Raw genomic sequence first — 18,860 nt, 5'->3', positions numbered from 1 at the left:
TTTGTTTGTTTCTTTTTTCTGTACGATGTTAGCAATAATCTTACCAGTTCAAAAAGTCACTGTGGATAAGTCTCATATACAATGTTCTTCGCCCAGTGACTGAAACTAGCTAAAGCCTCCATAAACGCTGGATTTTAACTATTATCTGATACTGATTTTCAAATATTTGCAGGGCTGTAAGGAAGAGGAAAAAGTGACGGGGAGCAGAGGCAAAGACTAACTAACTACTGGGATAAAGTTACAAAAGAGGTGTATTTTCAGTCCTCTTCTGATGCGGGATTTTAATGAACAGAGTTAATGGATCACAGCTAGTGTGATGTGTTCCCTGAGAGGTAGTTAGCAGGCTGTCATCAGGACATGTATGAAGATACAGGATTAACAGTGAAACAGAAAACATGCTGGGAGGATAGTTATACCAGAAAATCTCAGAAGTTTCTTTTAATGAATAAGGTTTGGGGTCTTGTAGGGGCACAGGTCTGAGCAGTCGGCTCAGCTCTCGGCCCAGCTGCTCTTCTCTAGAAAGCCAGGGAGGCCCCAGCTTGCAACATGCATCGCATATAGTAGAAAACCTCTGGGCATGTGGATTCAGGACAGACTGGGAAACCCAGCTTTCCTTCCTCCAGCCACAGGAGCTTAGACAAGGGTCCAGAGTCCTCCTGCGAGTCAGTTTCCCCCTTTGTACAGCGGAGATGCTCCACAGGATGAGGACGTAGAATAAATGAAGCACGGCACCTGGCACACGGTAGGGTATGAAACAGTTGGCTCTTCCTCCTTCCCTTTTCCAGGCAAACACGGGGAGGTATTTCCTTTCAGGAAATACTCAGGAGAGACTTCAGGCCTGGGGTAGAAACACACGACACAAAAAGGCTACAGATGGGACAGAGCAGGACAACCTGGAAGCTTCAGGAGCCTTGGAAAGCCCAGCCCAACTGTGCCACCGAGCCGGAAAACAGTCGGAAAACCATTAATGGCTGGTGGGGTGAGGGCTCCTGTTATTTTCAATGCTGTACCAAATCACTGTGCTTCTGCCTGGACCCAAAGAGGACCACAGGCAGGGCGAGAGCTTCTTCAGTGCAGTGTCTTCATGAGTTAAAATGGTCACTGCTCCACCCCCTTAAAATCCCAAACTACATTTACCTGAAAAACAAACAGGAATATGCTTGAAATGGAGACGATTTATCAAGGGGCTAATTATCATTTAAGCTAGTCTGGAATAGTAATGAGCCCCTTTTAGATGAAAGCAAACCTTGTGATGAATATCTCAACTTCGCATGCTTAGCAAACTTTCCCAGTAAGATATTACTTCGGGGCAACTTACCACAGCAACCCATATGTAAAAACGAACAGAGAGAAAATGCAAAGGTAGGAAGGAGGCAGGCACTTTTCAGAAGCCATAATTATCTCTAAAATCTCAACTGCTTCTTGAATATTTTAAATGGAAGAGGGATGGATCACTTAAACTCATGAAATAATTCAAAAAAAGGCAGGCACTAATAAACAATTCATCCCTAATTGGGAGAGGCCTCAATCTAAAGCAAATGTTCAGTGCAGGATTTTGGCCTAATAATTATAAGGAAGAATTGCTACCTCCACCATTAGTCTATAAAACTCAATCCCAGGTCTGAGAGGACAGAAAGGGCTGAGTGTTTAGTGTGGGCTTATCATGAATCAGACACTGCACTCAGTTTTCATTTTATCATTACAACAATGCTAGGACATGAGTATTATTACGATTTCTGTTGTTACAGAGGAGGCATCTGTGTCTTAGAAGTTCTGTTGCTTATTCTTAGTCACATACCCTGGGAGCACTGGAGGTGCAGGTGCAAAGAATCAAAGTGCTGGGCAGGGCTGGAACTAGGGTGAGTCAGGGGAGGCATGGTCCTTGGGCACAAAATATAAGGGCTTGCCAAAAAATGCAGTAATCGACACGAATACTATTGTAATGCAATATTTGAAAAATCGTACTGAACGGGAAAAGTCCATGATGTGCAAAAATATCAAAATGTCAAACAAAGACAAGGATCTTACTCTGCACTTACACCTGGCACCACCCTCCTCACCCTAATCCCCTGCTGACCCAATAGGCAGTCTAAGCCTTGGGGATGATGGAAGTAGTCTGAGCCTTGAGGATGTGATCATGGGTAACACTTTCTGGAGATCCATGGAGGGGGTGGCTGCACAGTACATATCTGATACGCCTAAGCCTGCCTTCTTCCATGCTGGTTCTTACTGAGAATAAACGCCACTGGTGGTGTGGATGCTACTCGAAATTCTCATTGTTTGCCCTCAGGGACAGAGCCTAATGATGGCTGAAAAGAGATCTCTGCGCATCTTAAACTAACACAAGGAGGAGCCTCCACACTCTGGATGCTATGTTAGGTAATCTTCAGAATGTGGAAGACACCGTGTCCAGAGCCATTTTCTTCCAGAAATTTCTACAAATTCTTTTTTTTTTTTTTTTTTTTTTTTTCCAACGTTTATTTATTTTGGGGACAGAGAGAGACAGAGCATGAACGGGGGAGGGGCAGAGAGAGAGAGGGAGACACAGAATCGGAAACAGGCTCCAGGCTCTGAGCCATCAGCCCAGAGCCTGACGCGGGGCTCGAACTCCCGGACCGCGAGATCGTGACCTGGCTGAAGTCGGACGCTTAACCGACTGCGCCACCCAGGCGCCCCAGAAATTTCTACAAATTCTTAATTGTGAAATCATGCGAGTACAGAGAACCACATCATGTGGATTTCTGGCAAAGACAAGAATTCACGGAGGAAGTGAATGTAGGGTTTTCTTCACCTGCAACAACCCAAAAAATTCGAGAAGAATTCACAATATCCTTTGAGGATTGTTCTCAGGGCCAGAAAGCAATAGAATAAGAACCTAGCCACTGTTTACTATGGCCTGTAAAGCTGTTTAGGCCAGCTTTCCGGATTCAGCACCTCACATGGGTTAAAGGAGTAGAGAGAGACAAAGGCAGGGGGTTGGGGGGGACGGGTGTCACCAGTACTTGGCCCATCAGGAGAAACAGCACCATTCATCTCTCTCATGCTTTTTTTTTTTTTTCTCTTCCTTTTCCTCCTTTCCTCCTTTCCTCTCTTCTCTTTCATCCTTCTATCTCACTTAATATCCTGGTGTACGAGATTCTGTGCCGGAGCAGAAACTTTAACCGGACAGACTATGAGAACAATGATTCATCTCAATAAGAATCCTGGTACCCTGCAACAGTCTGATGACTAATTAAACCAAATAACAATGAAATTTTGCCTCCAGTTGTAACAAACATGCATTATTCACAAGCACTTACAATTTAAAAGTACTTTCTTTTTTTCGGGTTAAATAAACTGTCCGGTGGTGAGTGAGCATTGGTTTACAAAACACTTTGTCTTACTTTCCGCTGAGTTACTTAATACTCCTTCCCATAATCCATTTGCATTGATTCCTTCTTCATCAACTGCCTGCACATTCCAACACACTCAGAGATACACAGAACTGCACTGCTGACTCATCAGGGAGGCAATTGTACTCAGTTAAAAAAATAAAATTAAGAATCCACTTAGGACAGTACTTATTTTTTTATTAGAGCTTTCCTCTTAATTATAATATAGCGTTAGTATCTTTTTTACATTATTCTTCTGAACTTTCATAATGATGCTATCAAACAGTAACAAATATAAATTTGGGCAACCTAAAATATGCAATTTAATCATAAGCAGTAATTTCCATATCACTGAGGAGGAAAAAAAAGTCAAGGACCAATCTTGAATTAAATTCTACTCTCTGCTAAGTTTAGGTTTTTTTACAGCAATATCAAGAATGGTTTAAAGGTAACAGTAAAACATTTACAGTTACATTAAAACTCCATGCCCCAAAGTGTTTACCAAAGATCATACTGCTATTCGTTTTTGCAAATTAGAAATGTCTTGCAGATGTTTTAAAAAACCTCTTGAAAGAATAGGCAATGATACCACAGTAATCTCACTAATATTTCTCTTCTTTATTCATTCGCTTCCCCTCGGAGTCTCAAATGATGCTCTTTCTAGCAGGGGGGAAAAAAAGCCAGAAAATCCTCCCAGATCCCTGTCTTACTGAGAGCTGACCTTGTGTATCAGGCACCCCAGCCCCCAAGCACCTTCTGCTCAGATAATCTCAAGTTACAAGATTTTTCCAACTTTCTAGTAAACTCCAAGATGGGAAGAAGAGGCTGAAGGTAAAGGATCCACCGACTAGAAAGATGTTAATCCTGACAAACTGCTCAGGCGGTAGCCTGAACCACTGCTAGATTGAATTCGGTCTCTCCTGAGAGGGCCAGACAGGGGTGGTGGTAACAAAACCGCTTTTCATGGTGCCCTCAAAAGCAGATGGGCCCCATGCAGAAAGTTGGAGAAGGGCGCCATTGCCCTCTAGTGGCCAGAAGTGCAATCTTCCGCGAAGGAGCCCATTTCCAGAGATGCACAAGGCTCTCAATGTCAGGGTAAAATTATAGCAGAAAGATGTCTAATTATCCTCCTCGAGTGTTTTCTTTAGTTCTTTCTGCCCATAGAAGAGGCTGTGGATGACTATCACAGTAATCCTGATGGAATCCTGATGGATTCTTAGTACTACTGGTGTGCCAGAATTTGCCTAACTTTCTCCAGCTTTTTTTTTTTTTTCTTTTTTAACATACCTGTTGATGTCTGTCCCCTAGCCCATGTAGACCAAAGATCTTTACGTATTTTAGGGGCAATAACAATGGATTAGAAAAGTTGAGAACTCACATGCTTGGCAGATATAGAATGTGGGCTCTTGAGGAACTAGGTAACTTTTTCTGAAACAATGACCAATTTCCTAAGGGGGAAAAAAATCCCAACCACTATTCATAGGCTGATGAATTTACACGGTGTTCAGATTTTCTGGGAAAAAGACTCAGGAATTCATAGTCATTCTGCAAACTTTACAGTGTAATATAAAATGTTTGCTACCTAGTTTCACCCCCCATAGACCAGTGTCTTATTATTAAAGATTAGGTATGCCTAATCAAAGTGAAAAAAAAATATTTAAAATAAACAAAATGGTTATGCTTCTTGAACATTTGCCTACATAGATGTATTGAAAATGAAGGAAAACTAAAATCAGATCTGCAGATCTCCTTTAGATGGTTCTGAAAATAGATCTGAATATCACAGATCAAAGTTTATCTGAACTGTCAACTTCGTAAGTCACAGACATTCACAGGCGAGGTTTCGAGACACATTGAGCTCATGGGAGTGTAGCTGTGGCATTGTAAATCAAGCTTTGAGGTCAAAGTCATGGCGTTTCCCATAAGAGGGTCCCCAAACCAGAATCTTTACAAGGCAGCCATGTAATTCTATTCAAAGTGGAAGAAAAACCATGAATTATGAAGACAAGTGCATTAAAGGAGCATGAAATTGATCTGTATTCCCCCAAATCATGGCATGGCTCTTCAACCTTGCCCCCATCTCCTCTCACAAATAAACAAACAAACACACACATTCACCACCACCCCTGCAAAGAGTCCTGGGTCATAAAAAAAAAAAAAAAAAAAAAAAGAGAGAGAGAGCCGTGATTTTTTTTTTTTTTTAATTCTCAAATTAACAAAAGATTGCATCTTAATTGAAAAATAGAATTTAGGTTTCTGGTAGTTTTACTGTCTGGTGTTCTGATAGGAATGCTGAACATAATGGAAGTTCTGAAGTGTTATCAAGATGGTCCACTGCTTCAATTAGAACTATTTTAAAAGGCAATTTTTTTCTAGTAAGCGGTAAGCCGAGTTTGAGTAAATCTACCTGTTTTGGCCTCAACAGATGATCCTATCTCAGACCTCTTCATTCTCTCTCCCCACCCCCATCCCAGAGGTGGGAGGAGAGGAGGGCTGATATCTTTTTTTCAAACAATGTAACAAAATGGGCAGCTTATGCAAAGTCTGAAATAACGACAAAAACGATAGGAATAATTGTTATTAACAATAAAGCCTGGCTGCAACACATTTTTAATTCATTAATTCGCCATGTTTCAAAAGGAAGATATAAAGATAATTCTCACTCAAGCAAAGTTTCCTGGCCTCTCAGATGCCCTTCCCTGGTCTACACTTGGAAACTACTCACATTTCTTTGTACTAGGCAGGAATTCAGTTTTGCAAGGAGGTTCGAATTCCAGGGCCCACTGGCCAACTCTAAAACTTGGAATCAGAGCTCAGGATTAAGGAACTTTAGTGACGAGGAGCTTCAGGGTCCCTCTGGTATTGGCCACAACTCTGTCCCTTTGTTTTGCAACTTTTATTCCTTTGTTCTGCTGGAAGAAGACCAGGCTCCCTGCAGCTAGGGTTGGGCAGGGACTACTTCTGTGTTCTGGTGTCTGCATCTCACATATGCAGGAAAAATAATTCCAGGATTAATGAAATGAAGGTCAGCCCCTTCTCTTCTCCTCTCCCGGGGTATTTGGATCTAGCGCTCAGAGCCCAGCCTGGCAAAGGTGCTGATGCGATGCTGGCTGATCCCCGCTCCTGAGAACACTTCTACATCCCCATCCCCAGGAAAGCCAGACACCCCGCAAAACCATCGATGTCTGCTGCAAGCCCAAGTGATAAAGAAATTGATCCATCCTCTTGCCAGATTAATTATCGTGTCTTCCCTGTGATTAAACCGAAAACTTACTCCCTGCCTCATATTAACCTGATAGGAATGATCGGAAGATTAAAACAAGGAAAGATTTCAGAACCACTAGAACAAGATTTCTTTAGGGGGAAACAAGAGGGAAGACTTCAGGCAGAGCTATATGCCCCTACAGCAGGGTTTCAGGAACAACCCTCCACCCCCATCCCTTAGGGACAACCCGTCGTCATGCAGGGATGGTATTATTAAATAATTAAAAGATGCAATTTCTTAATAGCAGTGCGATGGCCCGTGAAATTCCTGCTGCATTATCAGCAAAAGCAACAGGGCTTTTTCTAGCATCTAGAAAACCTTTCGCCCTGGAGAGGGAGGCGTGTGGGGCACCCCCTCCCCTCCCCCCCCCCACACCCTCCCGCCCCAGCGAAAGCAGGGCCTTGGCAAGAAAGGGATGAAGAAGTGCGACCGGGGGGCCTCCCGGACCCCACTTTCTCCGGGGACTCTTTTCACAGCGCGAGGCGGACGCTCCTTACAGCTCTGCCTGGCTTGAGGTGGGGGTGGGGAGGAGGGTCCTCTCCTCACCGCCCTTCCCATTCTGCCGGCTCGCGTTCCGGGGCAAAGCTAAGGGAGGAGGGCCGTGCGTGCGGGGAGCTAGGGAGGCTTGGCGCGCTCGGGGAGGAGACGCAGGCTTCGGGCAAGGCTTGGTTCGCAAAGTTAACGTTGACCCTGGCAGGCTTCGCGAGCCTCGGGCAGAGCTGAGCCCGAGTCTGAGGCGCTCGCCGACCTCTCCTTGGGCTGGCGGGAGCTAACGGGCGGCCCCCGGAGCTCGCGAGCAGAGACTCGGGCTGGAGGGCTGGAGCGCGCACCGCAACCGGCCGCTCCTCAGCCGCAGTCAGCGGACCCAGAGCCCGGCAATTAAAGTGCGGGGCCACCGCCGACGCGAGCCCGGTTCGTTCCGTTGTCCGGGGCTTCCCCGGCGGTCGCGCAAGGAGGGCTGAGCCCCGGGAGCGCTCGGCGGGGACAGGGAGGAAGGGAAAGGAACCCTGCAGAGCGCGGTCACGTCGCCGCTTTCGGCAAGAGGTGCAGCGCGGGCGGGCGGGCCGGCACCGCGCCGGGGGCGACTTTCCCCAGAGACCCGACCGCGGGCAGGCGGCGCGTCCGGAGCGCGGCTCTGCAGCGTCTGCCCCAGCCCGGCGCAAAGCCCCTCTCCCGCGGCCTCGGCGAAGACCCCAGAGGAGGCCTGAGCGGGGGAGAGAGGTTGGAGCGCACATCTGGCGCCTCTGCCCCCCGCGCCGCCCGCGCCCACAGCTGGTTCCCTTCTCCCTTTTTGATTTTTAAACAAATCTTCTCTTACCTCCGCCCTCCCCCCGTTCCTGCGTTGCATTAGTGAAATCTTCCCGAGTCAGACCTCTTTCCGCACACCTCCAGACGCTCATCCAGAGACCCCCCCCCCGCTCCCCCACTCCAAGAAGCCCCATCCAGGCGAGAGGAAGGGGGACTGGCGGCGAGCCTCACCTGGGGCCCTGGAGGGTGGGCGCGAGCTCGGGGCCGTCGGTCCCTGGCGCAAGGCGAGCGCAGCGGTGTCAACCCCGGCCCCAGTCCGGGTCCCATTCACAAGTCGGCGGCGGCTGCGAGCGGCCCCCGCGGCATCTGCTCGCGACGCTCCCCTCGGCTGGCGGCGGCCGCGGAATGAGCCGCCGAGCGCGCTAGTGGCAGGAATGAGAAACCGGGGGGAGGTGGCGGGCGGGGTAGGGGGGGGCCGGAGGAGGAGGGAGGCCGCTGCTGGGAGGGGAGGAAAGGGCGGGGGGCGAGAGGAGCCGAGGCCGCGAGACGCGGAAAGCTGGGCCTGGCGGACGCTGCGGGGGCCGACCCCGTCCGCGCCCCTCCCCCCAGGGGCCCCACAGATGCTGACCCCTGGATTCGTGGCCGCCCCGGGTCGCTGCACTCCGGCTCCCTTGGGGCTCAGACAGAGTCTGGAGCGACTGAAGTTGGGCTCCGGGGACGCACAGCCAATCAGGGAGGGCGGCGGAGGGAAGCCGGGGAGGGGTTGGGAGCCCCCTTTTCCTCCTTCGCCCAAATCCGCTCCAGCTGGCCAGGCTGGGCCCTTGCCCGGGAGGCCTGGATGGTGCGTTGGAGGAAAGCATCGCCCAAGCGGGGGAGGCAATCGGGAATTGTCTTTCCTCACTCTACCACCCCCTCCTAAAATCGCTCCACGTCGGCGGCTTCTGCCCTGCGCCTCCCCCATATCTCTCAAACTCTGCTTGGGGCGCGGGTAGGGAGACCTGGGGAGGGAGACTTCGGACTTGGGAAGAGCCACGTCTCTCGGTTCTCTCCCAGTACCCCCGCCCCCGCCGCGCTTCGCTTGCAGAGGGGGGCGCGGGGAACGCTGAGCTAGAGTCGGCCTCGCGCCCGCCACCGCCCCCCTAGAGGGTGCCTGGGCCCCCGCCACAGGCAGGTACCAGCGGCCCCCGCAGTCAGCGTCACTTGTTGCCTCAGGCCCCATCGCCGCACACCCACGAAGGCTCTGCGAGGAGTGCGGCTCCGCGGGAGAGGGCCTAAGGTGCAGGGCCCGCGTCCTCCCGCGGGCCCTCCCTCTGTTCTCCCTTTTATTCCTTGGGGGCGGGGGGACCCCAGCCGCTTCCTGCCGTCGCGGAGTCGCGGGAAGAGAAGGCAGCCAGGGTCGGGGCCTAGGGATCACGCCAGGGACTGGGCGGGGCGCTCGTGGTACCCCGAACGTGGTTGGCACCCCCACACTCCGAGGGCCCCGGGGTCGAGGGAAACAACTGTGACCTGGTGGACACCCCTGGCTGGAACAAGTTTCCAAGGTGGGGAGTGGCGGAAAAAGAAGACGCAGAGAGACGGTGAAGCAGCAAAGGGATAACGGGGGAAAAGAATCTCCAGGAGGGACGGGGATTAGGATGGGCAAGAAGGGGAGCGGTGATGGGCCCGCGGAAGAGATGGGTAAGGACCGAGGAGTCAACGGAAAACGAGGGCGAGTAAAGGAAGAGAAAGCCTCGGACGGTGCGCGAAAGCAGAAGGAACCGGCCCTCAGGCTCCTGGTCCCCCACGGTCCCCTCCTCGACCCAGCTCCCGGGCGGCGAGCGCGCGAGGCTCCACGATTTTGCGCGGCGCCCTGCAGCGTGCGCGGGGGCGGCGGGCGGGGCGGGCTCTCCGGGCACGCCGCCCCTCCCCCTCGGCGCGCCCGCCGACGTCTCGGCCTCCGGGATCCCCCCCATCCACGCCTCGGCTCCCAGCGCGCGCCCCGGGCCCTCTGTGTGGCCGTGGCCTTCAATCTGCCCGTTCCTCGGCTGGGGGAGGGGGCGCTAGGTTTGCGCTGCCGGGTTCCTTCGCTTCTCCGCTCCCTACCCCCCACGTCCCAAAGGCCGCGAGGCGACAGTTCTCCCGGCACTGGATACGGCCCACCCCCGCCTCACTCCCGCCAGGTGCGAGCGACTGGCGAGGCCACCGAGGCTCAGCGCTTCTCCGCAGCGCGCGGGTGAGTCGCACGCTGTACCTGCCTCTGCTGCCTCCTCCTCAGGCTGGGCCCTGACCTGAGCCCCTCCACACTCTTGCTTCCTCTCAGCCCCTTTGGTCCTATCTTTTCATCTGCCACTCCCGGGTGCTGTAAGCCCTAAAACTTCAGCACGTCCTAGGCCTCCGCCGAAAGTCTCCTCACTACGGTGGGGCGCAGCGACGGCAACAGGGTGCTCGCACCGCGCCACTTCCGCGCGTGATTGACATTACCCAGGAGAGAAGATAGCTGGATTTCGCGCTTGTTCAGCTTCTAACTATTGTCAGGGTTTTCTCATCCTTCCCACGTGGGCATAAAGGGACCGTGAACTCGATGCCAATCTAATTACACGTACACAAAGTTGTTCAGGATCTGTGATGGTGAGGGCATCTTTCCATCCATGAGAAAAAGTTCAATGAATTCCATTTTTTTTCCATCTTATTTATTTTTTATGTTATTTTATGTTATTTATTTTTTTTATGAAATTTATTGTCAAATTGGTTTCCATACAACACCCAGTGCTCATCCCAACAGGTGCCCTCCTCAATACCCATCACCCACCCACACCCCATAAACCCTCAGTTTGTTCTCAGTTTTTAGGAGTCTCTTATGTTTTGGCTCCCTGCCTCTGTAACCATTTTTTTTTCCTTCCCCTCCCCCATGGTCTTCTGTTAAGTTTCTCAGGATCCACATAGGAGTGAAAACATATGGAATCTGTCCTCTGTATGGCTTATTTCACTTAGCATCACACTCTCCAGTTCCATCCACGTTGCTACGAAAGGCCATATTTCATTATTTCTCATTGCCATGTAGTATTCCATTGCATATATAAACCACAATTTCTTTATCCATTCATCAGTTGATGGACATTTAGGCTCTTTCCATAATTTGGCTATTGTTGAGAGTGCTGCTATAAAAATTGGGGTCCAAGTGCCCCTATGCATCAGTACTCCTGTATCCCTTGGGTAAATTCCTAGCAGTGCTACTGCTGGGTCATAGGGTAGGTCTTTTTTTAATTTTTTGAGGTACCTCCACACTGTTTTCCAGAGTGGCCACACCAGTTTGCATTCCCACCAACAGTGCAAGTGGGTTCCCATTTCTCCACATCCTCTCCAGCATCTATAGTCTCCTGTTTTGTTCATTTTAGCCACTCTGACTGGCGTGAGGTGATATCTGGGTGTGGTTTTGATTTGTATTTCCCTGATGAGGAGTGACATTGAGCATCTTTTCATGCTTGTTGGCCATCTGGATGTCTTCTTTAGAGAAGTGTTTATTCATGTTTTCTGCCCATTTCAATGAATTCCATTTTGGAAGCAAGTCCAAGGATGGAGCCTGGACACTTGTGATCTGATATTAGTTGGAATTTGCCCTCTGGTTTCTGTTCAAAATGCATCAAATGAGAGCTGTTGTGTTTGTTTCTTTTACTATTGTTGTTGTTTTTTTTTTTTTTTGATTTGTTTTGTTGTTGTTTGTTTTGGGGGACTTGTTTTTAGATCATCCCATTAATGATAGGTAGTATCAGCTGGTTTTAAAAATAAGTCAAGAATTGCTTGGTAGGTTTCCACTGACAGAGCATACCTGAATCACATAGAACCTAGCGTATAGCAGCAGTCAGTATCTCTTTGCACAACCCAGCAATTCTGTGCCTTTGATTCTACTCAAGAGACCTGAAAACCTATCCACACAAAGATGTGTGTCTGAAAATTCACAGCAGCATTATCCCTAATAGCTGGATGGATAAAATGTGGTATATCCATGAGATGGAATAGTATTTAGCATTAAAAAGAAAAGAAATACTGATGCATGTTACATTATGAATGAACCTTGAAAACATGCTAAAAACCAGATACAAAACTTCATATTGTTTCATTCTATTTATATCATGCAAATGTATACAGGCAGAAAGCAGATCAGTGGTTGTCCTGGCTAAGGGTAGGAATAGGAGTTGACTACAGATGGGCATGAAGGAACTTTGCTTGGCGTTGAAAATGTTCTAAAATCAGATGATGGTTATGGTTGCACAAATCTACACATTTAACTAAAATTCATTGAATTGTAACTTTAAAAAAAGGCCAAACCCGCCAGCCCCCACCCCCCAAAAAAAACTTCTTTTTACACTTTTATTCCCTGTGAGGAATCTGTGAGAGTCTGTGACTTGCATTTGAGCCTTAGGGGGGAAAATTTTGCAAGGCAAATTTATAGAAAAATGTGTGTGTGTTTTTTTAAGAGTTTTAGTTCTTATGGAAAGATAACCATACGTCTATTCAGTAAGTTCTATTTTGGCGCCTGCTTTGGAGAGTCTTGTAAGTGTTAAAGCAAGTTAATTTCCCCCTTTCACTCTTCTAAGTGATTAATTCCTGGGAACTAGAGTTAGGTATTCCAGTTCGTGACATTTTAAACACACCTACACATAGACACAGTACAAAGTGCACATTTCAGAGGGGATTTTTTATGACTATGTTAGGATCTGTCTTAGAAATCCATATCAAGCATTTGGGTGGAGTATTGTGTGATTACAGTTTAGATTAAAAAAGGAAAAGAGAGAGAGAGAAGAAGAAAGAACCTACTGACAGCTTAAATTAAAAGATTCAGTTCCTCCAGGCAGCCAAAAGTTTGGGTGTTTATCTTAACTTACCTCACCTTTCCTTCACCTTGTTCTTCAAGGGAGGAAGCCAGGGTTCAAGTTGCTCTGGAGCCAGGATTAAACAGCCCCTTCTGCTTCCTGCCTCTTCCAGGCCAGACAGAGATGAGGCCCAAATGGCCTTTTTCTTGTCTTTGTCCTTGTCAGCATGAGGCTAATAATTTCCTGTTGGTTCCTTCATCAAAGGTACCGGGCTCTCATCCCTTTGATGGGCCTCTCCTCGGACTCTGAAGATAGCCAGGCCCTGCTGAGTCAGTTCCTTGTTTCCACTTAGAAGCTCCAAGCTCCCCTAGGTCTCCTCAAAGCCTGTGCTCCAGAGGCATCCTTTGGTATAAGGTGTAAAACATGAGGCAAGATCCAAGCAGGGAGATTGTTTTATCACATTGCGGTGGGCTCCTATCATGCCTTCTCTAGGCAGAGGGAAAACATTGAGAAAGATGGAAAAGGAATGCCGTTTGTGAACCAACATTTCAGATAAAGGTTCCCACAGCTGGGTCTGCAGAGAAAAGTGGAAAAACCACAGACTTTTGATCTGTGTCTGATTCCTGGTTCTGCCACTTACCTAGCTGTATGACTTTGGGCAAAGACTTTATCTCCTTGAGATTCAGTTTCCAATTCTGTAAAATGGGGCTTATTATCTGGGCCTAGATCATTGCAGGGATTCAGTGTGCCCACTTACCTAAAGCCATAAAAATTGTGCTTAGAGCAGAGGCTCAATAAATGAAAGGTATTAATTACTATTATTAATTACAAGGTCTGATTACTATCATACCTTAAATGGCCTGAGCAAGAAAGAAGCATGTTACAATTATGAATTATAATAATTGTGGAGATTAATCTTATTTTAAATCGTATGTGTAATAAAACTTCTGGCCAAGAATATTAGGGAAATTCAAAGTTTACTGACACTGTAAGACCCATCTAAGGTCATTTTAGAATTAGATGTGCCAAACTTGGGGGCAGGTGCCCTTGGGTTCTTGTCCTAGATTTGCCACAAATTCACTGAGTCACCCTGAGTGAGTCATTCCCTTTCTCAGAGACTAGCTGTAAATGAGAGCTCACCCAAGGTAAGTTCTGCAGAGGTTTCTTCCAGAGCTCACATTCTGAAGTTTAAGTTCTACTCTTCTTTAGAATAGGAGCGTCTCATAGATGCAGTTCCCCTTTCCACCACTAGGAGTGGTCAGCCTATCATCTCCTGCTAAACCCTGACTCTAGGCAACCTGCTTCCCTGAAATACCTTTTTCTACTCTGACCAGTAGCATTTGTTTGTTTTCCTCCCTCACCTAGACTATAAGTTCCCTAAGGGCAAGGTTGATACCCTTCTGGTATCACACAGTACTTCGTGTGTTAAATATAGATGTCCAGTAAATATGCTGGATTAATTGATAATGTTTATTAATAAATATTTTGATTAAATTAATGCAGCATTTCAGTCAGATATCACCATAATAATACTAGATAATGAAGGAGGCCAGTGGCTTAAAATAACAGTTATTTTTTCTCATCTGTGGGCCAGCTGGGGTTGCCTGGTCCAGACTGGGCTAGGCTATGGTCATAGCTCAGCTTCCTGTATTTCCCATCCTCTTCTTGGGACCAGATCGGGCATATTCTCATGGCGCGAGCAACTGCACAAGATGTCACACAGAAATATGCATGGCCTCTTGTGGTTTAGTCTTAGTACTGGAAACTGTCCCTTCTACCTCATTTTGTTGGCCAAAGCATACCACATGGTCAGATGGAAAGACAAGGGGTGGAGAAACATAATTTGCTTTTTTTTATTGAGAGAAACTTCCAAGGTGCTTGGCAAAAAGTGCTCGGCAAAAATACAGAGAAGGGTGAAGAGTTGGGGACATTAATACAATCTCCCATAGGCACAAACAACTTTCATCCTGCCTCCATGCTGGGTTGTCCTGGGTTGTCATATTCCGTGGGTTATATCCTATAATCAGGAATATAATATTCCAGGACATTAGAAGAGATGGAACCAGAAGACAGTTTCAGCCTCATACCAAACCCTGTAACCATGTCCTTCTTTTAACTTTAAGGTTCAAGTTGTAAAGGAAGAAATAATAATGTAATAATAATAATTTATTATAATAATTAGTTATTATTACATTATTGTGTGTATTATAATAATGTCATAATAACAATCACCAGCGTATATATAAAACTAGAAATTTTCAAAACCTCCCATCAAAGTATGTATTATTATCCCTATTTTACAGATTAGAGAATTGACATAAAAAGAAAATTATATGCACTGCCCAATATAATACAACAGGTATGTCTTGGAGTTAGGATTCCAACCTATGTGTTTGACTCACAAGTTATCCCAGTGGAGAAGCTCATGCAACAGATTCTAATTCTGATGTGAATGGGGAGTATGTGGGGGAAAGGGAGAACTTTTCTCTAGACCCAGGAAAGTAAGCATCCATCAGATCCCTAGGCACAATAGGTACAAAATAAATATTCATGAAAGGGTGAAAGGAAAGAAGGGAGAGAGGGAGGGAAGGGCAATAGAAGCAGTGAAGGTAAGAAAGGAATAAAGAGGATGTAAGAGAAAAGATATACACGTGTTAATCTGTTTGTAGAACTGTCCCTTTCCATGGTGGGCAGAAATCTGTGGATTCTAGGAGTCTTCTATTCCTTGCCCCTACTTGTGCTGAGAACAGTTGCCTCATGCATACCTCATAGTCTAGAAAGTGCATCATGGGCTGGCTCCTAAGTATCTTGCTGATCTTCCCGTCTCTCCCTGGATTACTCAAGCCACACTTTGCTTTTTGCTATTGTTCAACCACAAACATACTCCCAATTCAGGACCTTGGCACTTGCTGTCCCTTCTGCCTGAAGCACCCTGCCCTGAGTCTTTCTCCTGGCTTGCTCCTTCATTTCGCCTGTTTAACCAGGATTTCCCTGGCTCTTCCAATGACCGAAGCACCCACCCAACACTCTAGCCCCCTACAGCCCATCCCTTTCTATCCCCTTAGACTGCTCAGTTCTTACTTCTAACACGTATATCCACTTGAGATTGTACTGTATGTTTTTATTTACCTCTTTTTTTATTGTCACCTTGCCCCACTAGGGTACAAGCTTCAGGAGGACGAAGGATATCACCTCTCTTGTTCATTCCTGTATCTTCAGCATCTAATACAGTGCCAGGCATATGGTAAGCACTCAGTAAATATTTGTAGAATGAATACATGAATAGCAAATGCATGCAAAATGCTAACTGAATGAATGAATCCCCAAACCAAGAGCAGATGGATCATCTGCTTGAATCTAAACATGGTACAAGTATCCCTTGTTTACAAAGTGAATTTAATGATGCCAATTATTCATATTACAGAAATGATTCTTCACTTTACCAAAGGTATCATTCGAATGCTAGTTAAAACAGCTACTTCCTTTAGTGTTGTTAAAAATATAATCCAATTTAAAAAATGGTGGGGTGCAGACAACTTTTCTGGAACATACGAATTTCTTAAAATGAATTACAGGTATGCATAATGACAGTTCTGCTTCTGATTTCTAATTCTAGTTTGTTTGCTGTATGGACTAAGAGATTGGCTTATTAAACTGCCTCACAGAAGGCTAGTTCAATGTTCATATGTGCATACATTTACATTCTTTTTTAAACTTGTGAATAGGCGCATTTAAATGTGTTTGTGCTCCAGGAGAACCATTGGAAATGCTATTCAAGATTGGTAGTGGATTGCTTTGCAAATAGTCTACAATTTGGACAACAGGATTCAAGATAGCTCTGTGTTCCAATTTTTATGAATGTTGAAACATTGACTATCTGTGTTGAGAAGGCAGAAATCATTGTAACCCAATGGAGAAAGCCTTTAAAAAAAAATCTTTCTTTAGAGTCCTCAGCTTAAGACAGATGAACTTCTGCATCATAAGCTGTATTTCAGTGTTTTACCCCGTTGTATACGTTTCTTTTCCCTTTTCAATGGCCTTGTTTCATGGCAAAAAGCTAATAGTGGTGTTTCCATAAAGCACAGGTAGGTCAAAATGGAATGCACAGGTGGCATATACACAGATGGCTTAAGAGTCTTCTTGGAAACAGTATTCCAGAAGAATCTCTCTATTCTGATTGATAGTCACCTTACTTCTGGGTCTTAAGCCGTGATTGATTTTTATTGTACAGAGTATTGTTTTGGGCTATGGGTAAAATTTAAGAATAACACTTTTCGTAGCTATTCATTGAATGCCTATTAAGTGCTTTAATTCTGGTCCTTACAACTATTCTACAAAGTATGCCCATTTTATAGGCAAGAACGAGAAAGCTCAGAGAATTGAACAGCTTAGTCAGAATCAAACAGTTTGCTAATAAATGAATAATTAAATGTGATGTAATTGCTCACAGTCTACAAGGGATTCTCACTGAGGAACTAATTTATATGGGAGAGATAGTAAGGGGAGGAGAGGGAAATTTTTGTTAAAGGTATTATTTTTCAGCTGAGAGTTAAAGTATGCAGAAGAGTTAGGGTAAGTGTAGGGAGAGAGCGTTCCATGGAAGGAGTAGATTGTGTAAGAGCATTGAGGCAAGGTGGGATTTGGGGCATTTGAGGACCTAAAGAAGATTCATAAGCCTGATGCTTAATGCATTTTGAGGAAGTGCACAGAGAAAAATAATCCGGGGCTTTGTAGGAAAAGAAAATTGTACCCCAAGGGCAATGGGCAATGTGGACTTTTTTTTTTTTTTTTTTTTTTTTTTTTTTTTTTTTTTTTAAGCAGAAGTGCTCGGATTGTATTTGTTGACAAAGACTATTTCGGCTGTGAGCCAATGAAAGCAAGAATGGCTGAATGGTGATCCATTGCAGTTAACCAGGAGAGAGGGCTGCGGGCTTGGGATATGCCATGGCAGCAAAGAGGGATGCATGCCGTAGGTGTGTTTTGGAAACAGAAGCAGGACTTTGTGTTGAATTGGTTATGGCAGGTGAGAGAGAGGAAGATGTCAAGGATCATTCTCATATGACTGACTCAGCCAATTGTACAGATGTAGATGCTTATTATTGCCTAAGAGAATCTGCAGGATGACCAAGTGTGTGAGTATGAGATTGGGTGTGGGAAGAGTCCCCAGACTGCAGTTCCACGAACCCATTTTGGGCACTAGGCTGCTCCCCTTTCCTGTGTCCACAAATCACTTCCTGGGTCAGGAAGGCAGTGTCAGCTGATATTTAATTAGCTAAAAACATATATCACTCTGCTGGGAGCAGAAGACCTGTGTTCTGAACTCTGACTTTGGACAAATACTTGCCTATCTCTGAGCCACTTCTTTTTGTGTAGAATAAGGAGGCTTGCCCAAAAGATGTCTACGTTCCTGTTTCCCTTTAAAAGCCCATGATTACTGATTACAGTCACTCTAGGCATAGTTTTTCAAAACTATGTCCAAAAGATACATTTATATTGACCCTGTGTCCATTGGAGGCCTGTTCTGAAACATAGGTTAAATACGACATGGAGCAGTGGTAATGGTCAGAAGATAAACAAAGGCATTGAGGTTACCCCAGAGCTCAGTGTGGAGGTCAGTCAGATGCCTTCATGTTGCCATTCAGAACCTTTTGTCAACAAGTCTTTGCTATTCATGGAACCCAAGGATTTTCAGCTGCTGTCTTTCCTACCTTAAGTGTCCACACCATTGCTCACCCCTGTTTCCTCCTCTGCTCTTCTCAGGGGAAGATGCAGAATTCCATGGCATGGCAAATGGGCTTGGAAATTGAACTTCCCAAGTCTGAATCCTGTTTATGGCCTTTACTGGCTGTGAGCAATCTTTTTACCTCTGTGAGCATCAGTTTCCACATCTGTAAAATGGTAACCTCAGAGAATTATTGTTAAGTGAGAAAAGTGACAATTCACTGTGCCTAGAAAATAGTAAATATTCAGTGAATGTGTTTTTCCCTCTGCTCCCCCCATCCTTTGCCTCCTATTCCTTATTATCTGACATTTTTCAGAACTGTGCTAAGGTATCAAACATTTCAGATAAGATCCCCTGACCTTTCCCTGCCACAGACAATCTTGTGTATAATTTGATCTTGCCACGTTATATTATCCCCTGTGTTTGCCTGTCTCGCTCCTGTCTCTCTGCGAGAGATATCTAGA

General features: G+C 46.2%; 1 protein-coding gene across 2 annotated transcripts in view; it reads right to left on the bottom strand.

The window, feature by feature from the left end:
- The window catches only part of CDH11 (cadherin 11), a 152,079-nt gene extending 143,516 nt beyond the window's left edge, over positions 1–8,563 (bottom strand). For both annotated transcript variants that reach the window (XM_047835821.1, XM_047835819.1), the window contains exon 1: positions 8,116–8,563. The gene's annotated coding sequence lies outside the window, so the exon portion shown is untranslated. The remainder of the gene's footprint in view (positions 1–8,115) is intronic.
- Between the last annotated feature and the right edge of the window lie 10,297 nt (positions 8,564–18,860).

Source organism: Prionailurus viverrinus, chromosome E2 (genome assembly GCF_022837055.1).
Source record: "Prionailurus viverrinus isolate Anna chromosome E2, UM_Priviv_1.0, whole genome shotgun sequence".
NCBI classification, from domain to species: domain Eukaryota; kingdom Metazoa; phylum Chordata; class Mammalia; order Carnivora; family Felidae; genus Prionailurus; species Prionailurus viverrinus.
The sequence above is the reverse complement of the archived record's forward strand: the minus strand, read 5'-3'. Positions and strand labels throughout refer to the sequence as shown.